The sequence below is a fragment of the Perognathus longimembris genome, chromosome 2, assembly GCF_023159225.1.
Source record: "Perognathus longimembris pacificus isolate PPM17 chromosome 2, ASM2315922v1, whole genome shotgun sequence".
Classification (NCBI taxonomy): Eukaryota; Metazoa; Chordata; class Mammalia; order Rodentia; family Heteromyidae; genus Perognathus; species Perognathus longimembris.
The window spans coordinates 48453741-48470436 of NC_063162.1; the positions used below are offsets into that span (position 1 = coordinate 48453741).

The following is a 16696-nucleotide window of genomic DNA, read 5'->3' on the forward strand; positions in this document are numbered from 1 at the left end:
GTAATACATAACCCCAGACAGGATATTTGAACAGAGAAATAAACATTAAGAGAAAACTGGTGATGTTCAAAAAAGGTTATTAATATATTTAAATAACAGTATCACATCTATGTTACTTTCCTGGTCTGATTATTGCACTGTGGATATATGTAAAATATCAAAGAAAGCTGAGTGATATATGAAAATGCTCTATATGTTTTTTTCTAACTTTCTTATATGTTCAAAGTTAATTCAAAGTATTTAAGAAAAAGGAAGTTTTCAGTTGTACAGATATTGTTCCTCCAAATACTTCAACCCTCTTTGAACCCAAAGGTCTGCTTCTTTCAGAGAATTACCTACACACCTGAAAACTTCCTTTTTTAAAAACTTTGTTAGGATGATAAACTGGAGTCCATTGAAGATTTCAAAAGAAACCTCTTGATTCATGGTGTTTATGTTTACAAACACAGTCTAACAAAAGTTAGGTTTTATTACTCCAGGACCTATCCCAGAGTTTGATTTAACTAGAATGAAGTAATAGAAAAGTTTTTAAATCTACACAAAATGCCAGAGGTCTTATTAGAATGAGTCACAGCCTAGAATAGCCAAAGCAATTCTAGGCAAAAAAAGCAGTACAGGAGGTATCACAATACCAGACTTCAAGCTCTACTACAAGGCCATCATAACAAAAACAGCCTGGTATTAGTATAAAAACAGATCAGAAGACCAATGGATTAGAATTGAAGATCCAGAAATAAAACCACACTCTTACAGTCAGCTTATATTCGACAAAGGAGCTAAAGACATACAATGGAATAAACATAGCCTCTTCAACTACTGGTGCTGAGAGAACTGGCCATATGCAGAAAACTCAAAGTAGACCCAAGCCTATCACCATGCACCAAGATCAACTCAAAATGGATCAAGGACCTCAATATCAGACCTGAAACCCTGAAACTACTGAAGGACAGAGTAGGAAAGACGCTAGAACTTATAGGCACAGGAAGGAACTTCCTGAATAGAGTCCCAGGGGCACAACAAATAGGGGAAAGGCTCGACAAATGGGACTACTACAAATTAAAGTTTCTGGGGGCTGGGGATATGGCCTAGAGGCAAGAGTGCTTGCCTCGTATACATGAGGCCCTGGGTTCAATTCCCCAGCACCACATATACAGAAAATGGCCAGAAGTGGCACTGTGGCCAGGACTGGGGGAAAAAAAAACAAAACTCTTTTTAGGAGCTGGGGATATGGCCTAGTGGCAAGAGTGCTTGCCTCCTACACATGAGGCCCTGGGTTCGATTCCTCAGCACCACATATACAGAAAACGGCCAGAAGTGGCGCTGTGGCTCAAGTGGCAGAGTGCTAGCCTTGAGCAAAAAGAAGCCAGGGACAGTTCTCAGGCCCTGAGTCCAAGCCCCAGGACTGGCCCCCCCCCCAAAAAAAAAAAAGTTTCTGCACAGCTAAGGACATAGCCACCAAAACAGAAAGACAGCCAACGATATGGGAAAGGATATTTACCAGCACAGCAACAGACAAAGGCCTGATATCTGTCATCTACAGAGAACTCAAAAAACTAAGCCCCTCCAAGCCCAGTAAACCAATTAGGAAATGGGCAAAGGAGCTAAAGAGAGACTTCACAAGAGATAAAAATGGCAAAGAAACATATGAGGAAATGTTCAACATCCCTGGTAGTAAATGAAATGCAAATAAAAACAACCCTGAGACACCACCTCACCCCAGTTAGAATGGCCTATACACAACTCAGGCAACAACAAATGCTGGAGGGGGTGGGGGGAAAGAGGAACCCTTCTCCATTGTTGGTAGGAGTGCAAATTAGTACAACCACTTTGGAGAACAATATGGAGGTTTCTCAAAAAGCTCAATATAGACCTACCCTATGACCCAGCAATACCACTCCTAGGCATCTATCCTAAACAGCAAACCCCAAGATATCAAAAAGACATTTGTACTTCCATGTTTATTGCGGCACAATTCACAATAGCCAAAATATGGAAACAACCCAGATGCCCCTCCACAGACAAATGGATCCAAAAAATATGGTACTGTATATGTTCTTGATACATTATATATTGTATATATGTCTACCTGACCTAGAAAAGGGAAAGAAAAACAGGGCGTAAAATATCACAAGAAATGTACACACTCCCCTACTATGTAACTGTACCCTTTTTGCACAACACCCTGTCCAAAAAATTTGTGTTCAATTAATAAATTAAATTAAAAAAAGAATGAGTCACAGACTTTTCTTCCTACTTTTTTCTATTTTATAAACTAGCAATAATTCTTAGATTAACGTAAAACTAAACTGGGGTTTAAATTCATTTTCTCTAAAAAAGAGTGGAAACCTGCCACCTCACTCCAGTTAGAATGGCCTATATACTCTGAACTCAGGCAACAACAAATGCTGGAGGGGGTGGGGGGAAAGAGGAACCCTTCTCCATTGTTGGTGGGAGTGCAAATTAGTACAACCACTCTGGAGAACAGTATGGAGGCTCCTCAAAAAGCTCAACATAGACCTACCCTATGATCCAGCCATACCACTCCTAAGCATCTATCCTGAACAACAGGTCCCAAGATATCAAAAAGACATCTGCACTTCCATGTTTATCGCTGCACAATTCACAATAGTCAAAATATGGAATCAACCCAGATGCTCCTCCATAGATGAATGGATCCAAAAAATATGGTACCTATACACAATGGAATACTACATAGCAATTAGAAATGGTGAAATATTGGTATTCGCAGGGAAATGGGCAGAACTTGAACAAATACTGTTGAGCGAGACAAGCCTAGAACACAGAAAACAAAGGGGCATGATCTCCTTGATATATGACTGTTAAGGTGGGGGGAGGAGGAGACAGTAGAGACCAGGTCTGTGAAACCAAAAATTTCTTGTCAAATGGTATTTCCCACAGCTTTGGGTCAGCGACCCTACATTATGTAACTAAAACCAAACAACTACTCAACATATAAAGGCCAAAAATAGACCACTCAGTGGATCATAACAGCTCAAAAGCTATGTATGTACGTTCATATAAAACAAGGATAAGCAAACTCTATTGTCGACATTACATTTAAAGTCCTAGGTGAATTTCCTTTGGCGTAGGCCATGTGGCTACTGTATATGTTTTTGGTACACTGTGTAATGTATATATGTCTACCTGACCTAGGGAAGGGAAAGAAAAACAGGGTATAAGATATCACAAGAAATGTACACAGTGCCCTATTATATAACTGTACCCCTTTTGCACAACACCGTGTCAAAAAATTGTTTAATTAATAAATAAATTATTAAAAAAATAAAAGGAAAAAAAAGAGTGGAAACCATTCTAGACCAGATATAACTAATTATTGAGAAATACATAACTCTTAATAATGTGGCTTTATAATTAGTTACTATTTCCTGTGTATTTTCTATCTATGTAATTATTATTTCCTATGTAGGACCAGATTTGTATTTCCATTTCTTTTCATTCTACTCTCACTATTTTTGCTAAGGTTCAGATCGTCACTATATATGAACATATGTGTCTTTCACTCATCTTCCATTCTACTATAGGTAAGTCTGGCTTCTTCCATAGTAATGAAAATATTCTATAATCTACTTTCTTTGGCCTTAATATTGCCTCCACTTTCTTTCTTCTTCATTTTCTCCTGTCAAAAATAGCCATCCTCAAGGAACTAAAAGTATTCCTGTTAGGTACAGTATACTTAAAATCTCAGCTACTCCAGCAAGTAAAGCAGAAAAATCTCCTGAGCCCAGCAGTTAAGAGAAGCCTGCATATATAGGGAAACTGTTTCTCCAGGAAAATTGGGAGGGGGGTGGGAAGCACAAGTATGGAACCTACATGCCTATAATCCCAGCATTCAAGAGGCTAAAGCAGGAAGATCACAAGTTTGAGTCCAGCCTGAGTCACAGAGATGGGTGAGGAATGGGAAGGGAGAAAGATCAAAAAGAAAGAAGAGACAGAAGGAAGAAAAGAGGTTGGGAGAAACAGAGAGAAGGAAGAAGGAAAGAAGGGAGGGCTTTCCCAAGTCCTCAATGACTCCTATCCAGTTTCCCAATTTGTTTCATCATCCCCTGTGCTGAGTGTATATGAACTGAAATGACAACATTCACATTTTCCCTTATGTTAGTTATTTCTGTACATGTACTACAGTATATATTCCTTAAGGAAACTTTTTTTGTATTTTACAAGGTTGAATATAATGGACAATGAACTTTTTGAAATTTGGTTAAAAGAGAAAACTTTTTGTTTAAAGAGCTAAGTATCTAGAATAATCAACTGCACATTCTGATAAATTCTGACTCTCTTTAAATTAAAAAATTCCTAAAATGTTTATATATGGCTTGAAATCTTGCTAAAAACCTTTCCTAATGAAGACTGTATCAATGAAACCAATATTTAGGGGCTGGGAATGTGGCCTAGTGGCAAGAGTGCCCTGGGCTCCATTCCCCAGCACCACATATACAGAAAATGGCCAGAAGTGGTGCTGTGGCTCAAGTGGCAGAGTGCTAGCCTTGAGCAAAAAAGAAGCCAGAGACAGTGCTCAGGCCCTGAGTCCAAGCCCCAGGACTGTCAAAAAACAAACAAACAAACAAAAAACCCTGAGGGAAAAATAAAAAAAAAGAAACCAATATTTATTTGCTTCTGATTCAAGCTTGAAAATAGAGATAAGCATCTACAACCATTAAAAAAAAAGGTCAAGCTATTTGTTGACTTATGGCTGGTTATCTTAAACTCTCCAGCAAATAGTTACTCAACTCAAATGATATCCTAAGAGTTGGACTTTGGCAGCTTCAAATAATTACATCATATACAACAGGAAGAATTATATGCTGATAAAAGACCCAAAAAATCATATCTTCCTATTACAAAAACTTACTCTACTACTTAACATGAGTTCCTCCAAAACTAGTTGAAGAGAAAATAAAAAGACAAGGAAATATCTTCCCCTTTTTATAACTAACAAAGTGTAAAACCTAAAAAGTGAGAGGTGGAGCTACTTGAAGCCTCCCATAAAGATGCAGTTGCATAGATAACTTTCCAACTTCTACAGGAGGCAGCATAGGGGGTAGCAGAGTAGTACAAAGAACACAATGGTTAAAGGTGCAGTTTCTTCATGGCCAATTATATTGCATAACTTCAGAAGGCACAGTACTTTCAGTGACAAATCCAAAGGGAGACATTCCTATAAAAGACAATGTAAAGCTGGAGCACCAGAGGCTGATGGTGGCTGCAGGAATTAAATACAAGCCACATGTATATATAAACATGTGTGAACTCTACCACCTAACAACTATGGCATCTTGATCAAGTTGCTGAATCTCTTAAGTTTTAAGTACCTTATCAGTAAATTTGGATTAATAAATAATATCTATGAATGACACGGGGATTAAATAATGATAATATAATTAGCTTGGTGCATGGCACCTGAAAAGTATAGATCATTCCTGGTGATAGATCATTATGATAATGAAGAAGAAAAAGATTCCATTCCAATTCTGGCTCCATCATTTTCAGGCCTTTTACTATCTGTAACTAGGCATGGATTATACCTATGTATAATCCCAGAACTCATGTGGCTGGGATGTGGGAGAATAGCAACTTTGAGGCCAGTCAAAACCATCTAGAAAGACTATGTCTTAAAACAAAACAAATGTAGTTTGGTGAAAAGTATGCAAAACTTTCAGAAGTGCCTATTTCCACAAACACTGACTATGGTTACAATGCTATTATATGGATTCATTCTCCCTCCTTTTCCCTCCCTTTCTCTTCTACATACATACATACACACACCACCACCACCACCACCACCACCACACACACGGTAAAACCAAATCATGAGGTTAAACCACAATAGGTAAGACAAACCAAAAGCCTATGAAAATGAGGGAAAATGTAATCTAAAACAAAAATAATGTATTCTCAACACAACTTATCTAAACCATAATAATAACTTTTTTTTTGTCAGTCATAGGTCTTGAGCTCTGGGCCTGGGCACTATCCCTGAGCTTTTCAACTGAAGGCTAGTGCTCTACCACTTGAGCCACAGCACCACTAGTAATAACTTCTTAACTATTCTTTCCCTAGTAATCCCATCTACATGATTCTGCCAGATGCAAACTGACCAGTCACGTTTTCTCAGTGGGAAAATACAATTCAAACTCTTTAGCTTTGAACGGCCTTTCCTAGTAGATACTTCTAATCTCATTTAACACTACCTCTCCTAAAACATACAAAAAGAAGCTGGACACAATGGGTCACACCTGTAATTCCAGGTATACAAGGAAGACCATCCACAGAAGGATTGAAACCAAAGGCACAAATTCTATAGGGAAAATAACCAAAGCAAAAAGGCCTGGGTATGTGGTTCAAGTGGCAGAATGCCTACCTACCAAGCATAATGACTTGGGTTTAAACCCCACTACTCCTTAAAACACATACACTAACATGTGCAACGTGAGCACACAGGTACATACACAGCGAGGTGTGGTGGTGGTACAAATCTGAAATCTCATCACTTGGGAAGTGGAAGAAGCAAGAGGAAATTCAAGGTCAGTGTGGGCTACATTGAAATTTTTTTTCTCTCATGTACATGCCAAGCATTTTGTTGAATAAGAATGCTTCCCCTTTCTCTAACCCTATCTTCCTAGTCCTATCTAATGCTAGCAATCCTTTCCACTCAGCAATCCATCTGAAGATGGTACCTTACAGTGAGAGGAACTAATGATAGCCATTTTATCAGGAAGAAGTAGTCATTTATATTAAATCACTTTCCAAATGATTGTCTCTTTACATGGGACTTGTCTCAGGAACTTCACTAATCAGTACTTAATGTATCTATACTTTATTAGAGTACAGAGAGCTACACTGCCTTACATTCACAAATTGTTCAATATTTGTTTAACAATAAATAAACAAATAAATAAATAAATCTTGTGAAACAACACAAGCTCACTTTTTCAGTTTAGAGCCAGCTCAATTATAAATATGACCAATCAGTTCTCTAGCTCTTCCCCAAATCTGTCTATCATATCACACCTAAATCATACCTTGTGTTTCCATAAAGTCTTTTTAAAAAGATACTCTATGGACAGTGAGACAAACACAATGTTTGTTCTTAACCACATTGCCAATTAGCAGTGAAGTAAATAAGTTAAAGGAAAAAGCAATTAATTAAACCCCTGGTGAGCAAGATGATAACTACGAGTCCTATAAAGTTGTCCTATATAACCCTCTGGTTCAATAAATAAGCACAGATCTTTTCCCTCCTAATTCTTGAAATTACCAAAGAATGCTTTGTTAATTTAGATACTTGATTGCAGCTATGAATTGTTTTAAAATTATTATAAACATCAGTACTCAAGTTATTTCAGTACAAACAATAATGGCTCTGTCAACAAGAAGAAAATAGGAGAGAAAGTCAATGACAGCACCAGCTTGACTCATTTCTGCTGAGAGAACACTGGTACTGAATGGCACAAGCAACTCCAGTGTGAGAGAACAAGCACATGACTACAAAAGTGACAGAGGATAGCAAGGAAAAAAAGACCACTAAAAAGAACCACGCCTCAGTGGGAACAGTGAAGGCAGGGGCTGAAGAGATGAAGAATGATCCACTGACATCTATTCTAAAAGCCCTTATAATTCTCATATATAATCCTTATAATTCCCATTACAATTGTTATAATGCTACCAAACTTCCAAATTTTGAGCTGCTGACTCTATTGCATACAACTGAGTGAGCTTTAGCACATTACTTATTAGCCTCTCAGCTTTTTCAGCTATAAAATTAGAATAATAGCAGCTACCACTAAGTGAACACTACTAGACAGCAGTTATGTCCTTTTTTAATTTAATTTTATTGTCAAGGTGATATACAGAGGGGTTACAGTTACATATATAAGGTAACAAGTACATTTCTTGTTATACTTGTTACCCCCTCCCTCATTTTTCTCCCACCTTCCCCTCCCCCTAACCTACCCCCCCCCCATTATGTCCTTTAGTTCCCAAAATCTACTCAGTAGGGATCACAGCTCTCATTTCACAGGGGAAAAAATATAAAATCAAATAAAAAGCCCTTCTTACCAAAGCAAGACTGTTGCCAAGAGGACAATATTCCTACCTAGCAGTGTTGTAAATTACAAGTAAATGCATAACATTTAGCACAGGATCTAGTACTGTCTCACAGTAGAATCGCAGGAAATTACTGAACAAGTACAACCTCTACATGAACAAGGTAAGTTACTCAAGTGAACAGCAGTAAAATCTCACAAACAAGTTGTCCATCCTATCATTAGTAGTACTTCTACAGAACTAAGAGCCATCCATTCAGATCCCCCCACACACACACATACATCAAATGGATACACACAGATAGTTTCCTAGTTGAAGATCAAAACATACCACCCAAAGAAATAGGAAACATGAAACATTATTAAAGTGATCTGACTGAATCTGAACACCAAATATCAAATATTTTACTTTTGAGAGGGTTATAGATCTCATACCTCAGGGAGCAGGTGCTATAATGAATAAATCTACCTAACTTCCAAAAATAATTCCCAGAAGCAGGCATCTGTTACTCTGAAAAAATCGCAGCAAACCACTTCCCAGAATTGAAAACACACTGCCAAAGTCTAAATGAATTTTGCCAACAACATTCTGGTAATAAGGAGAAAAAAGAACTACTCTGTTTCTGGAGGAAAATGCTACTTTCTAGCATACCCACAAAATAGGATCTCCATTAGTTCTTTAACCAATGTGATAATACTGAAAACTAAGTATAAAGAAGTATAAGCCCACAAATAACCTTCTGTTTGGAAGTAATTTTTAATAATAAATAAAGTATTACTCTTGCCTTTAATTCTAACAAGTTCAAGAAAATCAATGAGAATGTTGGGGGTTTTTTTGGCCAGTCCTGGGCCTTGGACTCAGGGCCTGAGCCACGGTCACTGGCTTCTTCCTGCTCAAGGCTAGCACTCTGCCACCTGAGCCACAGCGCCCCTTCTGGCCGGTTTTCCATATATGTGGTGCTGGGGAATCGAACCGAGAGCTTCATGTGTAGGAGGCAAGCACTCTTGCCACTAGGCCATATTCCCAGCCCTGTTGTTTTTTTTAAAGCACATTTCCAAGGCTTAATTACTATGTGGAGTAAAAAGTAGAAACTTCAGTCAGCCGCAGTATAAAAAACTTCCTCAAAGTTGAGTCCTAAAATCTCAATTTCAAAGTGTTGCTATGAAAACAAACACCTCAAAAAATCCCAAAAGTCCATACATTCCCAGTTCATAGATACCCAGTGCTGACAGATACACAACTATCACACTTACCAAACAGCACACTCAATCTCCAAAGAAAGACCTCAGGCAATCACAAGGGCATTTGTCATGACAGAGGAATGAGGAGGAAGGTTTTAAAGGGAGGAGACAACTATAACTTAGCAACAACAAAGGAAAACTGTTCATCTAAACCACAAAGGCTCCTTCCCACAGAACAGGCTATCAGAGAGAAGACAATGCCTGCCAAATACAGTAACACACTAATAATTTATTATAAAGCTACAAGTGTGGCTTCTCCAACTAAAGGCAAAGGAGTAAACAAGAAACTAAAACTAACTTGAAAAAGGACATAGGACAAACTTTATTAGAGGCTTAAGAAAAACAATTATGAGACCATTTCCTTCAAGGGCATTCCTGATGACAGAGGTCATTAAATAATATAACCTTTGCAGAGGGCCAGCAGCTTCCACAGTGCCAGCCCTAAAAAAAAAAAAAAGAAAAGAAAAGAAAAATTGGCCTTTGAACTACAGCCAGAAGGAATGCTAAAAGCAGCCTTTGCAGCTCTTTAGAGAATAACTAAAACACTGTTGTTTGAATGCCTAATTCAAAATTCACTAACTGAACTTCAATCATTTGTTAGGCAAAACTGCTCAAATTGTCTTAAACATTGAAACAGCCCACACTATTTAAGAAATGTCTTATTATGTAATTTTGTAAATGAAATCTGTTATGTAAACTGTCAATTTTTATTTTATTTTATATGTTTATTTTATTTATTGTTTTTTACCAGCCCAGAAGCTTGAACTCAGGGCCTAGGCACTGTCCCTGAGCTTCTTTTGCTCAAGGCTAGTACTCTACCACTTGAGCCACAGGCCCACTTCCGGCCCTTTCATTTATGTGGTACTGAAGAATGGAGCCCAGGGCTTCATGCATGCTAGGCAAGCACTCTACCACTAAGCCACATTCCCAGCCCAGTTTAGTCAATTTTAAAATGTTGGTTATCTAAAGGTTCTCAACAATAAAGATGAGGACAGTAAAAGAATTCCAACCCTCTCTTAGGGAAGAGATTAAGTTATACCAACCAAGAACAAACAGCAGGAAGTGTTCCATCCCAAACGTAGAATCAGATTAGTCAGCCCAACAAACTTTGGGCACAAAAACCCAATGGCCAAGACACACCCTTCTATGTAGTAACTTCTATGTAGTAACTGGTTAGATGACAGTTTCATTTGCCTAGCCAGTGGCTCATGCCTATAAACCTAGCTACCCAGGAAGTGACAATCCCAGGGACTCTTATCTACAACTATTAAAAATCAGGATCTGGAGGCATGGCTCAAGCAGTAAAACAGCTAAGCTAAAACTCAAGGCCCTGAGTTGGAGTCCCAATATCAGCAAGGGTAAAAAACAAAAACAAAATTTACTGAGAGAAGTTGTTTTATAAGCATTTTGGTAAAAAAAAAAAAAAAAAAAAAAACTCACCAGTAAATCCTTGCCAAATATGCAGGCCTGCTATATTTCTACAGGTTGAGAAAAAATATTAGTTGATTTTAAAAGGATTTAATTAAGACTTATGGTAAGCTGAGCACCAGTGACTCACACCTGTAATCCTAGCAACTCAAAAGGCTGAGATTTGAGGATCAAAGTTCAGGCAGGAAAGAACATAAGACTCATCTCCAATTAACCACTAAAGAGCCATAAGTAGAACTATAGCTCAAGTGACAGAACACTAGCCTTGAGGTAAAATGGTCAAGGGCAGAGCTCAGGCTGAGTTCAATCCTCAGAACTAGCACACACACAACAAAGATTTATTGGTAAAACAACCATAAATATTGCCCCAAACTAATTAAGCTCTTAAATTTTAACAATATAATTAAAACAGTCCTTTGATTTTAAAAAAATGCCAAAATTAGAAAGGGAAGGAAAAAAAAAGAAAGCTACCACTGTTTCTCTTACCAACCATCAGCATCCTAACTCATGTCTCTTAGTGCCTGATGAGAGGGGATGGTAGTATCATCTCAATATGTGAAACACAATGCTAAATGCAAAGATGTACAAATGCCAAAGCTAAGATCTCTGATTAAGTCCTTAAGACATACTATCGCAGAGCTACAGACTCAGCTCTACCAGAGCATGAGATTAGCCTGTGAGATACTGGGGTCCCCCCCAACACCAAAAAATAAAAAACATAAAATGTTCTTTTTTGTGAAACCACTTTAAAATGAAATTTTTACAGAAGCGATATCTAAAATACACCAGGACATGATAAATTATAAAGAACTCTATACACACAGTGAGACCAAAAGGGAGGAACACAAAGGCACAATGCCTATGTGTCTCTGAACATATAAAATAATATATAGAGAAATTAATTCCAAACTTCCTGAACAGAGTCCCAGGGGCACAACAGAGAGGGGAGAGACTCGACAAATGGGGCTACTACAAAATAAAAAGTTTCTGCACAGCTAAAGACATAACCACTAAACTAGAAAGACAGCCAACCATATGGGAAAGGATCTTCACTAGCACAGCCTAATATCCGTCATCTACAGAGAACTCAAAAAACTAACCCCCTCCAAACCCAGTAAACCAATTATTAAATGGACAAAGGAACTAAAGAGAGACGTCACAGGAGAAGAAATAAAAATGGCAAAAAAAAAAAAAAATACGAGGAAATGTTCAACATCCCTGGCAGTTAAGGAAATGCAAATAAAAACAACCCTGAGATACCACCTCACTCCAGTTAAAATGGCCCATACTCTGAACTCAGGCAACAAGTGCTGGAGGGGATGCAGAGAAAGAGGAACCCTTCTCCACTGTTGGTGGGAGTGCAAACTAGTACAACCACTCTGGAGAACAGTATGGAGGTTCCTCAAAAAACTCAGCATAGACATACCCTATGACCTAGCCATACCACTCCTAGGCATCTATCCTGAACAACAGGATCCAGGATACCACAAAGACACCTGCACATCCATGTTTATCGCTGCACAATTCACAATAGCCAAAATATGGAAACAACCCAGATGCCCCACTATAGATGAATGGATCCAAAAATGTGGTACCTGTACACATGGAATACTACATAGTGATTAGAAATGATAAAATAATGGCATTCACAGGGAAATGGTCAGATCTTGAACAAATAATGTTGAGCAAGACAAGCCTAGAACACAGAGAACATAGGTGCATTGTCTCCCTGATATGTGGTTGTTGTGGGGGTAGGGGGGTAGGAGAGATCATGTCTGTAAAATGACAAACTTCTTTTCAAATGGTATTGCCACATGTTTTGGTCAGCAACTTTACAGTATATCTCTAAAACCAAACAATTACTACATAAACACAAAAAGGTCTAGGATAGACCTATCAGAGGATCACAATAGCTCAACAGCTGTGTTCATATGATTATGTATGATGAGGCTAAGCAAAATGAACTCCAAGAGATGGAAACCGGAGGATTTTATTGTCGTTATGTTTAATGTACTAGGTGAATCTTCCTTTGGCATACCCCCTGTGGTTACTGTATATGATTTTGGTACACTGGATAGTGTATATATGCTTATCTGAACTAGGGAAGGGAAAGAAAAATAAGGGAGGGTATAACAAATAACACAAAAAATGTACTCACTACCTTATTATGTAACTGTACCCCCACTGTACATCACCTTATTAATAAAATTTAATTTTAAAAAAGAAAGAAAAGAATTCCAAGAAATGGAAACATACTTACAGCCAGCTGATATTTGACAAAGGAGCCAAAGACATACAAACACACCCTTTTCAACTATTGGTGCTGGGAAAACTGGGGAGCCACATGCAGAAAACTCAAAGTGGACCCTAGCCTGTCACCATACACTAACATCAACTCAGAATGGATTAAAGACTTCAGACCTGAAACTCTGATTCTATTGCAGGACAGAGTACAAAAGACACTAGAACTTAACGGCATAGGAAAGAACTTCCTGAACAAAAGAGTTCCAAGGGCACAACAAATTGGAGAGAGACTAGACAAATGGGACTACATTAAAATAAAAAAGCTTTGCACAGTAAAAGACATAGCTACTAAACTAGAAAGACAGCCAACCAGTTGGGAAAAGATCTTCACCAGCAATGCAACAGACAAAGGCCTAATATCCATCATATACAGGGAGCTCAAGAAACTAATCCCTCCCAAACCTAAGAAACCAATCACTAAATGGGCAAGGGAGCTAAAGAGAGACTTCACAGAAGAAGAAATAAAAATGGCAAAGAAACACACAAGGAAATGTTCAACATCCCTGGCAGTAAAGGAAATGCAAATAAAAACAACCCTGAAATACCACCTTACCTGAGTCAGAATGGCCTATACTCTATTTTTTCTTTCTTTCTTTTTTTTTTCTTGCCAGTCCTGGGGCTTGGATGCAGGGCCTGAGCACTGTCCCTGGCTTCTTTTTGATCAAAGCTAGCACTCTACCATTTAAGCCACAGCACCACTTCCTGCTTCTTCTGTTTATGTGGTGCTGAGGAATCAAACTCAGGGCTTCATGCATGCAAGGGAAGCAGTCTACCACTAAGCTACATTTCCAGCCCCCTGGCCTATACTCTGAACTCAGGCAACAACATGCTGAAAGGGATGCGGAGAAAGAGGTACCCTACTGCACTTCTTCTGGGAATGTAAACTGGTACAACCACTCTGGAGAGCAGTCTGGAGGTTCCTCAAAAAACTCAACAGACATACCCTATGATCCAGCCATACTGCTCCTAGGCATATACCTTGAGCAACAGGATCCAGGATATGGCAAGGACACCTACACCTCCACATTCATTGCTGCACTGTTCACAATAGTCAACATATGGAAACGACCCAGATGCCCCACTACAAATGAATGGATCCAAAAAATATGGTACCTGTATACAATGGAATTCTACACAGCTATTAGAAATGATAAAATAATGGCATTCGCAGGGAAACGGACAGGACTAGAACAAATAAGCCAAAAAGAGGGAGACAAATGGCGCATGGTCTCCCAGATATGCCTGTTAGAAATAAATAACAAAGAGACATGACAAAGAAAACAGGACCCAAGATACCAATTCACAGTGGGACCCAAAAAGGTCAGCCTTGGGAGAAAAGCACTAAAAAGTAAAACCCAAACACTAATTCATATGTAAATAATTTAATATCCAAACTGAAAAGAACTCCAAAGATAAGGAAACAAAGGACTTGTTCTGGGCTAGGAATATGGCCTAATGGTAGAGTGCTTGCCTTGTATAAATGAAGCCCTGGGTTCGATTCCTCAGCACCACATACAGAGAAAAGTACAGAAGTGGCACTATGGCTCAAGTGGTAGAGTGCTAGCCTTGAGCAAAAAGAAGACAGGGACAGGGGCTGGGAATATGGCCTAGTGGCAAGAGTGCTTGCCTTGTATACATGAGGCCCTGGGTTCAATTCCCCAGCACCACATATACAGAAAACGGCCAGAAGTGGCGCTGTGGCTTAAGTGGCAGAGTGCTAGCCTTGAGCGAGAAGAAGCCAGGGACAGTGCTCAGGCCCTGAGTCCAAGCCCCAGGACTGGACAAAAAAAAAAAAAAGACAGGGACAGTGAGTGCTCAGGCCTTGAGTTCAAGCACCAGGACTGACCAAAAAAAAAAATAAAAAAGGACTTGTTCTTAATTAGTCTTATAGTATTTAGAGGACCCTATGTTTTGTCCCTCACGTATGGTGTATATACTTGCACATATGAGGGAAACCGGGAGGGGGGCACAGAATGAGTGGAAAATGGATGAAAAAAATACAGTAGAGGGGGCCCAACTGGTGCAATGGACATTGATGTGAGCAAACTAAGCAACTCAAGGGCAGCAGGGAGGAGGGAAGAAATGAGAGAAAAAGAAGGAATAGATTACTAAGCAAAAGGAAAGAAATATACATATCACCTGAGTTGGAAGGAATTGTTTTGTTGCTCATAAGCATTGTAGACTAGAATGACAATGTCCATCTTGAGGAAGATTTAAAAATTGATGAAAATTGATTAATTGGGAGAGGGGAAGGAGGGAGAAAAAAATTTATTTTTATTTTTTTTTATTTTTTTTTTTTTTGGCCAGTCCTGGGGCTTGGACTCAGGGCCTGAGCACTGTCCCTGGCTTCCTTTTGCTCAAGGCTAGCACTCTGCCACTTGAGCCACAGCGCCCCTTCTGGCCGTTTTCTGTATATGTGGTGCTGGGGAATCGAACCCAGGGCCTCATGTATATGAGGCAGGCACTCTTGCCACTAGGCCATATCCCCAGCCCGAGAAAAATTTTTTTAAAAATGGAAACAAGCTGGTGCTGGTGGCTCACTCCTGTAATCCTAGCTGAGATCTGAGGATCTCGGTTCAAAGCCAACAAGGGCAGGAAAGTCAGTGAGACTGTTATCTCCAATTAACCACCAGAAAACTGGAAGAGGAGATGTGGCTCAAAGTGGTAGAGCACCAGCCTTGAGCAAAAGAGCTCAGGGAGAGTGCTCAGGCCCCAAGCCCTAGGACTGGCAAAAATGAAAGAAAGAATAAATAAAATAAATGATGTTTTTAAGAATCTCAGCAATAGAAGATGTCAGCCGCCGGAGCCCAAGGCCTGCGGGCCACCTACCACCGGGTCCTCGATAAAGTGGAGCTGATGCTGCCAGAGAAACTGAGGCCTTTGTACAACCACCCGGCAGGTCCCCAGACAGTTTTTTTCTGGGCTCCAATTATGAAATGGGGGTTGGTGTTGGCTGGATTGGCTGACATGGCTAGACCTGCAGATAAACTCAGCACAGCTTAGTCCAGTGTTTTGATGACTACAGGATTTATTTGGTCAAGATATTCACTTGTAATTATACCTAAAAATTGAAGTCTGTTTGCCGTTAATTTCTTCGTGGGGACAGCAGGAGCCTCTCAGCTCTTTAGAATTTGGAGATATAACCAAGAACTGAAATCCAAAGGAATCAATTAAAAGAGTTTCTGATCACCTACAACCTAGATATGGACATAACCACTGGGACCTAGCTTATTACTGATAAGGTGATATTAACTGTGCTAACATTTGGAAGGCACTAGAGAAAAAATAATTAACTGTAACTATAGACTAGTGCTTAATTCCACAAAAAAATAAAGCAAACATTTAATAACAGTCTCTCTTTACATATAACTTTAAAGGAACCTATCTGTGGATATCATGGTTATCAGTTAAAATTTTTTTCTACCATTTGTCCTTAATAAATCATACTTGATCATTCATACAAAAAAAAGAATCTCAGCAATAAATAAATAAAGGATATTTTTAAGAATCTCAGCAGGGTTAGGGAGATCTACCTAGTAGGTAAATGGTACTATGATGTGACTCTTCTATTATTACATTCCCTATTCACAGTTCCACACTGAGGGAGGCAAGGGAGGAGAGTATTTCAGGAATGAGGT

At 39.0% G+C, this 16696-nt stretch overlaps 1 pseudogene; it reads left to right on the top strand.

Annotated features, from left to right (window-relative positions):
- Nucleotides 1-15848: 15848 nt before the first annotated feature.
- On the top strand, nucleotides 15849-16481 carry LOC125346463 (annotated as a pseudogene).
- The last annotated feature ends 215 nt before the right edge of the window (nucleotides 16482-16696 follow it).